This window comes from Spea bombifrons, chromosome 3 (assembly GCF_027358695.1).
Source record: "Spea bombifrons isolate aSpeBom1 chromosome 3, aSpeBom1.2.pri, whole genome shotgun sequence".
Classification (NCBI taxonomy): Eukaryota; Metazoa; Chordata; class Amphibia; order Anura; family Pelobatidae; genus Spea; species Spea bombifrons.
Window position 1 is genome coordinate 71,043,042 of NC_071089.1, and position 16,764 is coordinate 71,059,805.

A 16,764-nucleotide genomic window follows, 5' to 3' on the forward strand; every position below is an offset into this window, starting at 1 on the left:
GGTATTTTTCAGAGCATTTGCTCTGAAAAAACCCTCATTTTATAATCGATAAAAATCGATTCAACTAATCGATAATAAAATTCGTTGCCAACGAATTTCATTATCGATTATCATCGATTTTATCGATTAGTTGTTGCAGCCCTATATTTGGTTTTCATAACAAGTGTACTTAGTTCAATTTGCAAAGCATTTATAATCCCCATGTTATATAGGTTTTAGAATATGTAAGGGCCAGCTACTAGACCCTTGTGACTTAGGGTACCTGCGATGTAAATAAAGCTTTGACCTAAGTTTAAATATACAATTTTGTAAAAATATATGGAATGGAACTTAAGATGATCTGTGTATTCCAGGATAAACACAATCCTTCAACAAATTGATGGTGTACATAAGTCATAGAAATAAGAGGAACAAATGCCAATAGAAAAGGGCTGAATCTGTGGGGAGCCTGAAGGGCCCATAATTGGGGGGAAAAACTAATTGGTCAAATCAAGCGTGAGAAATGAGAAGTTAATCAGTTTAAAGTAATTTCAGCCTTGACTGAATGAGTCATCTAAAAGTTTCAGTGAAAGTGGATTGCGTGTTAAATGTATGCTCAGGACAGTTTTAATATTGATTCACCCCCCCCCCCCCACACACACACACACACACACACACTTCCTAGCATGCAATTTGGCCCCAAACCCAACCCAAGCCAACAACCAAACGTACTTGCCATACTGACTCTGCAGTCTAGGAGGAGACCGTCAGAGTCAGTGTAGTCTTTCCTCCTGCTGACCCTAGCGCGAGTCCGCGTAAGACGTCCCCACACTACATGTGCAGGACAGGAGAGGAGCATAGTAAATCAATGGCACGATCCTGGCGTGTAACCCAAAACAGACGTGTGAGTCACGATCAGTGCCAACCTTAGGTGTTCAGGCACTTAGGTGTTCTGTTCCCCTCCTTCACTGTACCACACTTCTCTTCCCCTCATGTGGTTCAGGTTTAGATCAAATAAACACATGGAAACACAGCCTTGCAGGCATAGATCAACTGTAAACCACATGCAAACTCAGCATTGAAGATATAGGTCAAATAAACAATGTAGGAAAACCCTAAGTTGCAGTCATGGATCAGAGGTCGCACACCCCAAATGACAGCCCTGGCACCCAGATTGCACAAATAGAACTTGCCCAGCACCCATATTGCATACATATGACTTGCCCAGGTTGTATAAATAAGGACTGGTCCCAGGACCAGATTCTCTTTGATTTTCCCCTCCCCATTCTCTCATTTCCTATGCAAACTGAAAAGACTAGCTTGCTGTACATGCAGGAACCTCTTTTTAGCAGGGCTGCACCCCTTATTTAAAATACAGCAGTTTGTAAAACCAACTAGAACACACGGAAAGGGTCCTTGAAACACACAGGTATGTGTTATACATTATGATCGCCAGCTTCTATTTGTGCACATTATTTCTATTCTTCCTGTACCATTGTTATTTTAATCTTGAAAGTGGCATTTGCGGCATCATCCATGCGTGTTTGGAAAGTCCAGGCAGTCCTGGCAATACACACTTATTTTCAGGATGGGCCGCATCATTTGTGTGAATTAGGTGGCCGGCAGCACATGGAATGCACCAATAGTCATCTTCAAGTGACATTTTAACACAGCCAGGGAGAGTTTCCTCTATGCAGAAAAACTAACAAGAACAATGTCAAGAAGCCGCAATAACTGACATTCAGCTGCTATATTATTTATTCATATTTCTATGCTTACATTGGCTCACACAAGTTGGAGCCAGTGTTTAGGGTTGCCTAGTGGGTCAACAAAGTAGGCAAATACATATGAAAAATAAATGTCCATAGTCATCTTTAAGCACATTGATAAGGGACTGCTGTCCTTGGCTGAAGTAATGTACGGAACCCCACAGCCGCACTGATTCGAAACCAAGTCTAGCACACTGATGACGATGCAAACTGCTTAGGTATGTGCCCATTGCTAAGACATGCACTATCCCATATGAGCAGTACTGATATGAAAGGACTGCAGAGGCTCACCCACTATACCATTCACATTAATAACAGCCCTAGAATAACACCTTTAAGACCACTTTACATTATATGATAAATAGCATTTCATCCTTAATCAAAAACACATCAAGACTCAGGGACATTTTGTTGGATGGTCAACAAAATTCCTCCCCATCTGATATAGGTATGCAATGAAATGAGGAGCTTATAACCTTTTACTGTAACCACAGAAAAAAAAAATGTAATGGTTTGCTACACAGAAAGTTGGGATACATATAAAATTTTACTTTGGCATCAAACTATAATATCTCCGGTAAAACCTATACAAAGCACACATTGCTTACAATTAAAAACATTTTTTTTTCCAAAAAAATCAACACCTAAATTAGAAAAGTGAGGTTTTAAATAGCACTGGCGTACATCTAAACAAAACTGCCTTTGCCTGATCTATGCATTATGACATCATAAAGGCCAGTGACATCACTGTTTATAGTTCCAGGCCACTCCCCCACGCCTCAGTGCAGTTCAGCGCTTCACACTTACAAGGTGCTTTTGATAGCAAGTTAAAAGTGTTATAGCCAGTTTTGTGAAATAGCAAGATGGAAAATAGTGGGAACCCACCACAAGCTATGGAAGAATGTAGCTTCTTCTGTTTGCCAAGGTGGAGAACACAGAAACGCCGCCCAAGCACAATCTGTGCATTTTTCAGAAGGGCGGGAAATGCTTTACTTAATGCAGTAAGGTGGAGGAGAAGAGATGAATACAGGGTGACCTTGGACAAAGGACTCTCAGTACCCCAAAAGAGCAATGGGGGGAGAAGAGAAAAGGAAAGCTGCAGTTGTACTGAAAAGGGGAACATCCAGTGCCAAAGCAGGGCAAATAGTCCAGCGCAAACAAAACATTCTGTAAAAGATGCAAGAAGGAATGTGAGAAAACGGCACAAAATCAGTGCAAACAGCAGTGCCCCTGAGAAGAAAATACATAGATATGAGGAGCCAAATAGATCAGGAGAAGATTGTCTAAGTGTGAAGAGCTCTAGAGACTCCCTCCCCATTTCACTGTCCAGCCTTAGGTTTCAGTTTGAGCTAGGACAGGGGGCATTTGGGAAAGTCATGTTGGCTTCATTCACTGGAAATGATTCCATGGTAGCAGTTAAAATGGTTAGCAAGAAAGCCACAAAGCATATATTACCAGAGAAGAGGACATTGGAGTTGGCTAGGAACAGCCCGTTTCTCTGCCATGGGTACGCTGCCTTCCAGACAGAAACCCGTGTCTTCTTTATCATGGAATACATGCCTGCAGGGAGCCTTGAACAGTACATGCGCAGAGTGGGCTGCATGAAGGAGAGAACAGCAAGGTTTTATTCAGCAGAAATAGCCTGTGGCCTCCAATACCTTCATTCCCGCGGCATTATCCATAGGGACCTGAAACCAGACAACATCTTACTTGATGGTAGAGGGCATGCCAAAATAAGTGATTTTGGCCTTGTCGCAGAAGATATTTTTGGAGCCACACTGACAACGGGACGCCGTGGGACTTTCTTGTACATGGCCCCAGAGATACATTTGGGCAAGGGATATGGAGCTGCTGTGGACTGGTGGTCCTTCGGAGTGATGCTGTTCCGCATGCTCAATGAGGGACTATTTCCTTTCTATTGTGGAAACTGTAAGAAAGCTACGGCCCGTTCAATTATTCACGATGACCCTCATTACCACCAAGGGTTGAGCAAACGAGCTGTGGCCATCTTGAAAGAACTCCTGAAAAAGGATCCTGAGCATCGTCTTGGAAATACAGGTGACATCAGGCAGCACCCATTCTTTCAACACATCAAGTGGGGAGATTTAGAAAAGTGCAAGATAGCCCCTCCATGGCACTGGACTTTAAGATCAAAGCACAATCGGAAATCTCTCCAGCGCATGCCACCATGTCTGGAGGTCACCCAGAAATGCCCTCATCTTTGCAACAACCAGTTCTTGTTTGGGCTTTCCTTTGTCAGTCCAGATTGGATGATCTCTCTCAAGTGAACAGATCACATTTAACAGACATGCTCAGACGACAGATTCTTCACATATGCTTAGACAATAAACAAAAATTCATTCGATCCTTGAGCCTAGTGGTTTGCTTTACCAAATATTAGGGCTGCAACTAACGATTATTTTCATAATCGATTAGTTGGCCGATTATTTTTCCGATTAATCGATTAATCGGATAAAAAAAATTACATTTTTCATTTATTTTAAATTATTTAATAAAGTAACATAGGATGTTAAAAACAAACGGCAGAATAATTTTTTTTTCTTGTGTTTATTTCCCCAACCTGCCCCCCAGTTATGCATATTTGAGCCCAGGCTTGCCACACTGCCCTCCCAGACATGCCACACTGCCCTCCCCACATATGCCTTATACCCCCAGATATGTCACTCCGTCCTAGTCAGGTATGCCGGATACCCCCCTGATATGCCATAGTGCACTCATAGATTTGCAGACTCGTTCACAGACACAATACTTTTATAAATAAATACAGGATTAATCTTCACTGCCCCCAGGCTTTAGATTCCCCTCAGTTTGCCCCCCTTTACCTCTAACTGCACCTTAAGTTAACCTTATTAAATTAATTAAATTAACCCTCAGTCCTCAGCATTAAATTAACCCTGAAGACCCCATCAACCACAACTACCCCTAAATTAACTATAACTGCCCCTAAATTAACCCTAAACACCCCATCAATCACCACTGCCCCTAAATTAACCCTAAACACCCCATTAACTATAACTGCCCCTAAATTAACCCTAAACACCCCATTAACTATAACTGCCCCTAAATTAACCCTAAACACCCCATTAACTATAACTGCCCCTAAGTTAACCCTAAACACCCCATTAACTATAACTGCCCCTAAGTTAACCCTAAACACCCCATTAACAATAACTGCCCCTAGGTTAACCCTAAACACCCCATTAACAATAACTGCCCCTAGGTTAACCCTAAACACCCCATTAACAATAACTGCCACTACGTTAACCCTAAACACCCCATTAACTATAACTGCCCCTAAGTTAACCCTAAAAACCCCATTAACTATAACAGCCCCTAAGTTAACCCTAAACACCCCATTAACTATACCTGCCCCTAAGTTAACCCTAAACACCCCATTAACTATAACTGCCCCTAAGTTAACCCTAAACACCCCATCAACTATACCTGCCCCTAAGTTAACACTAAACACCCCATTAACTATAACTGCCTCTAAGTTAACCCTAAACACCCCATTAACTATAACTGCCCCTAAGTTAACCCTAAACACCCCATCAACTGTATCTGCCCCTAAGTTAACACTAAACACCCCATTAACTATAACTGCCCCTAAGTTAACCCTAAACACCCCATTAACTTTAACAGCCCCTAAGTTAACCCTAAACATCCCATTAACTATACCTGCCCCTAAGTTAACCCTAAACACCCCATTAACTATACCTGCCCCTAAGTTAACCCTAAACACCCCATTAACCATAACTGCCCTTAAGTTAACCCTAAACACCCCATTAACTATACCTGCCCCTAAGTTAACACTAAACACCCCATTAACTATAACTGCCCCTAAGTTAACCCTAAACACCCCATTAACTATAACTGCCCCTAAATTAACCCCCACCTCGCCTAACTTTCAGCAGCCCAAATATTAATTTTATACTCAGTTAGATGAGTGTCACAGCCATGGCGATGCTAAGGAAATGGGCGGAGCCAATCGGCCATTTGGCTCCGCCCCTTTCTTCCTCCCTGTGCCTCCCTGCAGTCACTGCCAATTGGCCCCGCCCCTTTCTTTCTCTAGCAGCGATTGCAGGGAGGGACTGGAAAAAGGAAGTGGGCGGGCCAATCGGCAGTGACTGCAGGGAGGAACTGTAAGTAGCAACTGCTGCTGTGACTCCTGTGAGTCACACTAAACGGATTATAACACGGGGGGGTATTTTTCAGAGCATTTGCTCTGAAAAAACCCTCATTTTATAATCGATAAAAATCGATTCAACTAATCGATAATAAAATTCGTTGCCAACGAATTTCATTATCGATTATCATCGATTTTATCGATTAGTTGTTGCAGCCCTATATTTGGTTTTCATAACAAGTGTACTTAGTTCAATTTGCAAAGCATTTATAATCCCCATGTTATATAGGTTTTAGAATATGTAAGGGCCAGCTACTAGACCCTTGTGACTTAGGGTACCTGCGATGTAAATAAAGCTTTGACCTAAGTTTAAATATACAATTTTGTAAAAATATATGGAATGGAACTTAAGATGATCTGTGTATTCCAGGATAAACACAATCCTTCAACAAATTGATGGTGTACATAAGTCATAGAAATAAGAGGAACAAATGCCAATAGAAAAGGGCTGAATCTGTGGGGAGCCTGAAGGGCCCATAATTGGGGGGAAAAACTAATTGGTCAAATCAAGCGTGAGAAATGAGAAGTTAATCAGTTTAAAGTAATTTCAGCCTTGACTGAATGAGTCATCTAAAAGTTTCAGTGAAAGTGGATTGCGTGTTAAATGTATGCTCAGGACAGTTTTAATATTGATTCACCCCCCCCCCCACACACACACACACACACACACACTTCCTAGCATGCAATTTGGCCCCAAACCCAACCCAAGCCAACAACCAAACGTACTTGCCATACTGACTCTGCAGTCTAGGAGGAGACCGTCAGAGTCAGTGTAGTCTTTCCTCCTGCTGACCCTAGCGCGAGTCCGCGTAAGACGTCCCCACACTACATGTGCAGGACAGGAGAGGAGCATAGTAAATCAATGGCACGATCCTGGCGTGTAACCCAAAACAGACGTGTGAGTCACGATCAGTGCCAACCTTAGGTGTTCAGGCACTTAGGTGTTCTGTTCCCCTCCTTCACTGTACCACACTTCTCTTCCCCTCATGTGGTTCAGGTTTAGATCAAATAAACACATGGAAACACAGCCTTGCAGGCATAGATCAACTGTAAACCACATGCAAACTCAGCATTGAAGATATAGGTCAAATAAACAATGTAGGAAAACCCTAAGTTGCAGTCATGGATCAGAGGTCGCACACCCCAAATGACAGCCCTGGCACCCAGATTGCACAAATAGAACTTGCCCAGCACCCATATTGCATACATATGACTTGCCCAGGTTGTATAAATAAGGACTGGTCCCAGGACCAGATTCTCTTTGATTTTCCCCTCCCCATTCTCTCATTTCCTATGCAAACTGAAAAGACTAGCTTGCTGTACATGCAGGAACCTCTTTTTAGCAGGGCTGCACCCCTTATTTAAAATACAGCAGTTTGTAAAACCAACTAGAACACACGGAAAGGGTCCTTGAAACACACAGGTATGTGTTATACATTATGATCGCCAGCTTCTATTTGTGCACATTATTTCTATTCTTCCTGTACCATTGTTATTTTAATCTTGAAAGTGGCATTTGCGGCATCATCCATGCGTGTTTGGAAAGTCCAGGCAGTCCTGGCAATACACACTTATTTTCAGGATGGGCCGCATCATTTGTGTGAATTAGGTGGCCGGCAGCACATGGAATGCACCAATAGTCATCTTCAAGTGACATTTTAACACAGCCAGGGAGAGTTTCCTCTATGCAGAAAAACTAACAAGAACAATGTCAAGAAGCCGCAATAACTGACATTCAGCTGCTATATTATTTATTCATATTTCTATGCTTACATTGGCTCACACAAGTTGGAGCCAGTGTTTAGGGTTGCCTAGTGGGTCAACAAAGTAGGCAAATACATATGAAAAATAAATGTCCATAGTCATCTTTAAGCACATTGATAAGGGACTGCTGTCCTTGGCTGAAGTAATGTACGGAACCCCACAGCCGCACTGATTCTAAACCAAGTCTAGCACACTGATGACGATGCAAACTGCTTAGGTATGTGCCCATTGCTAAGACATGCACTATCCCATATGAGCAGTACTGATATGAAAGGACTGCAGAGGCTCACCCACTATACCATTCACATTAATAACAGCCCTAGAATAACACCTTTAAGACCACTTTACATTATATGATAAATAGCATTTCATCCTTAATCAAAAACACATCAAGACTCAGGGACATTTTGTTGGATGGTCAACAAAATTCCTCCCCATCTGATATAGGTATGCAATGAAATGAGGAGCTTATAACCTTTTACTGTAACCACAGAAAAAAAAAATGTAATGGTTTGCTACACAGAAAGTTGGGATACATATAAAATTTTACTTTGGCATCAAACTATAATATCTCCGGTAAAACCTATACAAAGCACACATTGCTTACAATTAAAAACATTTTTTTTTCCAAAAAAATCAACACCTAAATTAGAAAAGTGAGGTTTTAAATAGCACTGGCGTACATCTAAACAAAACTGCCTTTGCCTGATCTATGCATTATGACATCATAAAGGCCAGTGACATCACTGTTTATAGTTCCAGGCCACTCCCCCACGCCTCAGTGCAGTTCAGCGCTTCACACTTACAAGGTGCTTTTGATAGCAAGTTAAAAGTGTTATAGCCAGTTTTGTGAAATAGCAAGATGGAAAATAGTGGGAACCCACCACAAGCTATGGAAGAATGTAGCTTCTTCTGTTTGCCAAGGTGGAGAACACAGAAACGCCGCCCAAGCACAATCTGTGCATTTTTCAGAAGGGCGGGAAATGCTTTACTTAATGCAGTAAGGTGGAGGAGAAGAGATGAATACAGGGTGACCTTGGACAAAGGACTCTCAGTACCCCAAAAGAGCAATGGGGGGAGAAGAGAAAAGGAAAGCTGCAGTTGTACTGAAAAGGGGAACATCCAGTGCCAAAGCAGGGCAAATAGTCCAGCGCAAACAAAACATTCTGTAAAAGATGCAAGAAGGAATGTGAGAAAACGGCACAAAATCAGTGCAAACAGCAGTGCCCCTGAGAAGAAAATACATAGATATGAGGAGCCAAATAGATCAGGAGAAGATTGTCTAAGTGTGAAGAGCTCTAGAGACTCCCTCCCCATTTCACTGTCCAGCCTTAGGTTTCAGTTTGAGCTAGGACAGGGGGCATTTGGGAAAGTCATGTTGGCTTCATTCACTGGAAATGATTCCATGGTAGCAGTTAAAATGGTTAGCAAGAAAGCCACAAAGCATATATTACCAGAGAAGAGGACATTGGAGTTGGCTAGGAACAGCCCGTTTCTCTGCCATGGGTACGCTGCCTTCCAGACAGAAACCCGTGTCTTCTTTATCATGGAATACATGCCTGCAGGGAGCCTTGAACAGTACATGCGCAGAGTGGGCTGCATGAAGGAGAGAACAGCAAGGTTTTATTCAGCAGAAATAGCCTGTGGCCTCCAATACCTTCATTCCCGCGGCATTATCCATAGGGACCTGAAACCAGACAACATCTTACTTGATGGTAGAGGGCATGCCAAAATAAGTGATTTTGGCCTTGTCGCAGAAGATATTTTTGGAGCCACACTGACAACGGGACGCCGTGGGACTTTCTTGTACATGGCCCCAGAGATACATTTGGGCAAGGGATATGGAGCTGCTGTGGACTGGTGGTCCTTCGGAGTGATGCTGTTCCGCATGCTCAATGAGGGACTATTTCCTTTCTATTGTGGAAACTGTAAGAAAGCTACGGCCCGTTCAATTATTCACGATGACCCTCATTACCACCAAGGGTTGAGCAAACGAGCTGTGGCCATCTTGAAAGAACTCCTGAAAAAGGATCCTGAGCATCGTCTTGGAAATACAGGTGACATCAGGCAGCACCCATTCTTTCAACACATCAAGTGGGGAGATTTAGAAAAGTGCAAGATAGCCCCTCCATGGCACTGGACTTTAAGATCAAAGCACAATCGGAAATCTCTCCAGCGCATGCCACCATGTCTGGAGGTCACCCAGAAATGCCCTCATCTTTGCAACAACCAGTTCTTGTTTGGGCTTTCCTTTGTCAGTCCAGATTGGATGATCTCTCTCAAGTGAACAGATCACATTTAACAGACATGCTCAGACGACAGATTCTTCACATATGCTTAGACAATAAACAAAAATTCATTCGATCCTTGAGCCTAGTGGTTTGCTTTACCAAATATTTGGTTAGGGCTGCAACTAACGATTATTTTCATAATCGATTAGTTGGCCGATTATTTTTTCGATTAATCGATTAATCGGATAAAAAAAATTACATTTTTCATTTCTTTTAAATTATTTAATAAAGTAACATAGGATGTTAAAAACAAACGGCAGAATAATATTTTTTTCTTGTGTTTATTTCCCCAACCTGCCCCCCAGTTATGCATATTTGAGCCCAGGCTTGCCACACTGCCCTCCCAGACATGCCACACTGCCCTCCCCACATATGCCTTATACCCCCAGATATGTCACTCCGTCCTAGTCAGGTATGCCGGATACCCCCCTGATATGCCATAGTGCACTCATAGATTTGCAGACTCGTTCACAGACAATACTTTTATAAATAAATACAGGATTAATCTTCACTGCCCCCAGGCTTTAGATTCCCCTGAGTTTGCCCCCCTTTACCTCTAACTGCACCTTAAGTTAACCTTATTAAATTAATTAAATTAACCCTCAGTCCTCAGCATTAAATTAACCCTGAAGACCCCATCAACCACAACTACCCCTAAATTAACTATAACTGCCCCTAAATTAACCCTAAACACCCCATCAACCACAACTGCCCCTAAATTAACCCTAAACACCCCATCAATCACCACTGCCCCTAAATTAACCCTAAACACCCCATTAACTATAACTGCCCCTAAATTAACCCTAAACACCCCATTAACTATAACTGCCCCTAAGTTAACCCTAAACACCCCATTAACTATAACTGCCCCTAAGTTAACCCTAAACACCCCATTAACAATAACTGCCCCTAGGTTAACCCTAAACACCCCATTAACAATAACTGCCCCTAGGTTAACCCTAAACACCCCATTAACAATAACTGCCACTACGTTAACCCTAAACACCCCATTAACTATAACTGCCCCTAAGTTAACCCTAAAAACCCCATTAACTATAACAGCCCCTAAGTTAACCCTAAACACCCCATTAACTATACCTGCCCCTAAGTTAACCCTAAACACCCCATTAACTATAACTGCCCCTAAGTTAACCCTAAACACCCCATCAACTATACCTGCCCCTAAGTTAACACTAAACACCCCATTAACTATAACTGCCTCTAAGTTAACCCTAAACACCCCATTAACTATAACTGCCCCTAAGTTAACCCTAAACACCCCATCAACTATACCTGCCCCTAAGTTAACCCTAAACACCCCATTAACTATAACTGCCCCTAAGTTAACCCTAAACACCCCATCGACTATACCTGCCCCTAAGTTAACACTAAACACCCCATTAACTATAACTGCCTCTAAGTTAACCCTAAACACCCCATTAACTATAACTGCCCCTAAGTTAACCCTAAACACCCCATTAACTTTAACAGCCCCTAAGTTAACCCTAAACACCCCATTAACCATAACTGCCCTTAAGTTAACCCTAAACACCCCATTAACTATACCTGCCCCTAAGTTAACACTAAACACCCCATTAACTATAACTGCCCCTAAGTTAACCCTAAACACCCCATTAACTATAACTGCCCCTAAATTAACCCCCACCTCGCCTAACTTTCAGCAGCCCAAATATTAATTTTATACTCACAGTTAGATGAGTGTCACAGCCATGGCGATGCTAAGGAAATGGGCGGAGCCAATCGGCCGTTTGGCTCCGCCCCTTTCTTCCTCCCTGTGCCTCCCTGCAGTCACTGCCAATTGGCCCCGCCCCTTTCTTTCTCTAGCAGCGATTGCAGGGAGGGACTGGAAAAAGGAAGTGGGCGGGCCAATCGGCAGTGACTGCAGGGAGGAACTGTAAGTAGCAACTGCTGCTGTGACTCCTGTGAGTCACACTAAACGGATTATAACACGGGGGTATTTTTCAGAGCATTTGCTCTGAAAAAACCCTCATTTTATAATCGATAAAAATCGATTCAACTAATCGATAATAAAATTCGTTGCCAACGAATTTCATTATCGATTATCATCGATTTTATCGATTAGTTGTTGCAGCCCTATATTTGGTTTTCATAACAAGTGTACTTAGTTCAATTTGCAAAGCATTTATAATCCCCATGTTATATAGGTTTTAGAATATGTAAGGGCCAGCTAGACCCTTGTGACTTAGGGTACCTGCGATGTAAATAAAGCTTTGACCTAAGTTTAAATATACAATTTTGTAAAAATATATGGAATGGAACTTAAGATGATCTGTGTATTCCAGGATAAACACAATCCTTCAACAAATTGATGGTGTACATAAGTCATAGAAATAAGAGGAACAAATGCCAATAGAAAAGGGCTGAATCTGTGGGGAGCCTGAAGGGCCCATAATTGGGGGAAAAAACTAATTGGTCAAATCAAGCGTGAGAAATGAGAAGTTAATCAGTTTAAAGTAATTTCAGCCTTGACTGAATGAGTCATCTAAAAGTTTCAGTGAAAGTGGATTGCGTGTTAAATGTATGCTCAGGACAGTTTTAATATTGATTCACCCCCCCCCCACACACACACACACACACACACTTCCTAGCATGCAATTTGGCCCCAAACCCAACCCAAGCCAACAACCAAACGTACTTGCCATACTGACTCTGCAGTCTAGGAGGAGACCGTCAGAGTCAGTGTAGTCTTTCCTCCTGCTGACCCTAGCGCGAGTCCGCGTAAGACGTCCCCACACTACATGTGCAGGACAGGAGAGGAGCATAGTAAATCAATGGCACGATCCTGGCGTGTAACCCAAAACAGACGTGTGAGTCACGATCAGTGCCAACCTTAGGTGTTCAGGCACTTAGGTGTTCTGTTCCCCTCCTTCACTGTACCACACTTCTCTTCCCCTCATGTGGTTCAGGTTTAGATCAAATAAACACATGGAAACACAGCCTTGCAGGCATAGATCAACTGTAAACCACATGCAAACTCAGCATTGAAGATATAGGTCAAATAAACAATGTAGGAAAACCCTAAGTTGCAGTCATGGATCAGAGGTCGCACACCCCAAATGACAGCCCTGGCACCCAGATTGCACAAATAGAACTTGCCCAGCACCCATATTGCATACATATGACTTGCCCAGGTTGTATAAATAAGGACTGGTCCCAGGACCAGATTCTCTTTGATTTTCCCCTCCCCATTCTCTCATTTCCTATGCAAATTGAAAAGACTAGCTTGCTGTACATGCAGGAACCTCTTTTTAGCAGGGCTGCACCCCTTATTTAAAATACAGCAGTTTGTAAAACCAACTAGAACACACGGAAAGGGTCCTTGAAGCACACAGGTATGTGTTATACATTATGATCGCCAGCTTCTATTTGTGCACATTATTTCTATTCTTCCTGTACCATTGTTATTTTAATCTTGAAAGTGGCATTTGCGGCATCATCCATGCGTGTTTGGAAAGTCCAGGCAGTCCTGGCAATACACACTTATTTTCAGGATGGGCCGCATCATTTGTGTGAATTAGGTGGCCGGCAGCACATGGAATGCACCAATAGTCATCTTCAAGTGACATTTTAACACAGCCAGGGAGAGTTTCCTCTATGCAGAAAAACTAACAAGAACAATGTCAAGAAGCCGCAATAACTGACATTCAGCTGCTATATTATTTATTCATATTTCTATGCTTACATTGGCTCACACAAGTTGGAGCCAGTGTTTAGGGTTGCCTAGTGGGTCAACAAAGTAGGCAAATACATATGAAAAATAAATGTCCATAGTCATCTTTAAGCACATTGATAAGGGACTGCTGTCCTTGGCTGAAGTAATGTACGGAACCCCACAGCCGCACTGATTCTAAACCAAGTCTAGCACACTGATGACGATGCAAACTGCTTAGGTATGTGCCCATTGCTAAGACATGCACTATCCCATATGAGCAGTACTGATATGAAAGGACTGCAGAGGCTCACCCACTATACCATTCACATTAATAACAGCCCTAGAATAACACCTTTAAGACCACTTTACATTATATGATAAATAGCATTTCATCCTTAATCAAAAACACATCAAGACTCAGGGACATTTTGTTGGATGGTCAACAAAATTCCTCCCCATCTGATATAGGTATGCAATGAAATGAGGAGCTTATAACCTTTTACTGTAACCACAGAAAAAAAAAATGTAATGGTTTGCTACACAGAAAGTTGGGATACATATAAAATTTTACTTTGGCATCAAACTATAATATCTCCGGTAAAACCTATACAAAGCACACATTGCTTACAATTAAAAACATTTTTTTTCCCAAAAAAATCAACACCTAAATTAGAAAAGTGAGGTTTTAAATAGCACTGGCGTACATCTAAACAAAACTGCCTTTGCCTGATCTATGCATTATGACATCATAAAGGCCAGTGACATCACTGTTTATAGTTCCAGGCCACTCCCCCACGCCTCAGTGCAGTTCAGCGCTTCACACTTACAAGGTGCTTTTGATAGCAAGTTAAAAGTGTTATAGCCAGTTTTGTGAAATAGCAAGATGGAAAATAGTGGGAACCCACCACAAGCTATGGAAGAATGTAGCTTCTTCTGTTTGCCAAGGTGGAGAACACAGAAACGCCGCCCAAGCACAATCTGTGCATTTTTCAGAAGGGCGGGAAATGCTTTACTTAATGCAGTAAGGTGGAGGAGAAGAGATGAATACAGGGTGACCTTGGACAAAGGACTCTCAGTACCCCAAAAGAGCAATGGGGGGAGAAGAGAAAAGGAAAGCTGCAGTTGTACTGAAAAGGGGAACATCCAGTGCCAAAGCAGGGCAAATAGTCCAGCGCAAACAAAACATTCTGTAAAAGATGCAAGAAGGAATGTGAGAAAACGGCACAAAATCAGTGCAAACAGCAGTGCCCCTGAGAAGAAAATACATAGATATGAGGAGCCAAATAGATCAGGAGAAGATTGTCTAAGTGTGAAGAGCTCTAGAGACTCCCTCCCCATTTCACTGTCCAGCCTTAGGTTTCAGTTTGAGCTAGGACAGGGGGCATTTGGGAAAGTCATGTTGGCTTCATTCACTGGAAATGATTCCATGGTAGCAGTTAAAATGGTTAGCAAGAAAGCCACAAAGCATATATTACCAGAGAAGAGGACATTGGAGTTGGCTAGGAACAGCCCGTTTCTCTGCCATGGGTACGCTGCCTTCCAGACAGAAACCCGTGTCTTCTTTATCATGGAATACATGCCTGCAGGGAGCCTTGAACAGTACATGCGCAGAGTGGGCTGCATGAAGGAGAGAACAGCAAGGTTTTATTCAGCAGAAATAGCCTGTGGCCTCCAATACCTTCATTCCCGCGGCATTATCCATAGGGACCTGAAACCAGACAACATCTTACTTGATGGTAGAGGGCATGCCAAAATAAGTGATTTTGGCCTTGTCGCAGAAGATATTTTTGGAGCCACACTGACAACGGGACGCCGTGGGACTTTCTTGTACATGGCCCCAGAGATACATTTGGGCAAGGGATATGGAGCTGCTGTGGACTGGTGGTCCTTCGGAGTGATGCTGTTCCGCATGCTCAATGAGGGACTATTTCCTTTCTATTGTGGAAACTGTAAGAAAGCTACGGCCCGTTCAATTATTCACGATGACCCTCATTACCACCAAGGGTTGAGCAAACGAGCTGTGGCCATCTTGAAAGAACTCCTGAAAAAGGATCCTGAGCATCGTCTTGGAAATACAGGTGACATCAGGCAGCACCCATTCTTTCAACACATCAAGTGGGGAGATTTAGAAAAGTGCAAGATAGCCCCTCCATGGCACTGGACTTTAAGATCAAAGCACAATCGGAAATCTCTCCAGCGCATGCCACCATGTCTGGAGGTCACCCAGAAATGCCCTCATCTTTGCAACAACCAGTTCTTGTTTGGGCTTTCCTTTGTCAGTCCAGATTGGATGATCTCTCTCAAGTGAACAGATCACATTTAACAGACATGCTCAGACGACAGATTCTTCACATATGCTTAGACAATAAACAAAAATTCATTCGATCCTTGAGCCTAGTGGTTTGCTTTACCAAATATTAGGGCTGCAACTAACGATTATTTTCATAATCGATTAGTTGGCCGATTATTTTTCCGATTAATCGATTAATCGGATAAAAAAAATTACATTTTTCATTTATTTTAAATTATTTAATAAAGTAACATAGGATGTTAAAAACAAACGGCAGAATAATTTTTTTTTCTTGTGTTTATTTCCCCAACCTGCCCCCCAGTTATGCATATTTGAGCCCAGGCTTGCCACACTGCCCTCCCAGACATGCCACACTGCCCTCCCCACATATGCCTTATACCCCCAGATATGTCACTCCGTCCTAGTCAGGTATGCCGGATACCCCCCTGATATGCCATAGTGCACTCATAGATTTGCAGACTCGTTCACAGACACAATACTTTTATAAATAAATACAGGATTAATCTTCACTGCCCCCAGGCTTTAGATTCCCCTCAGTTTGCCCCCCTTTACCTCTAACTGCACCTTAAGTTAACCTTATTAAATTAATTAAATTAACCCTCAGTCCTCAGCATTAAATTAACCCTGAAGACCCCATCAACCACAACTACCCCTAAATTAACTATAACTGCCCCTAAATTAACCCTAAACACCCCATCAATCACCACTGCCCCTAAATTAACCCTAAACACCCCATTAACTATAACTGC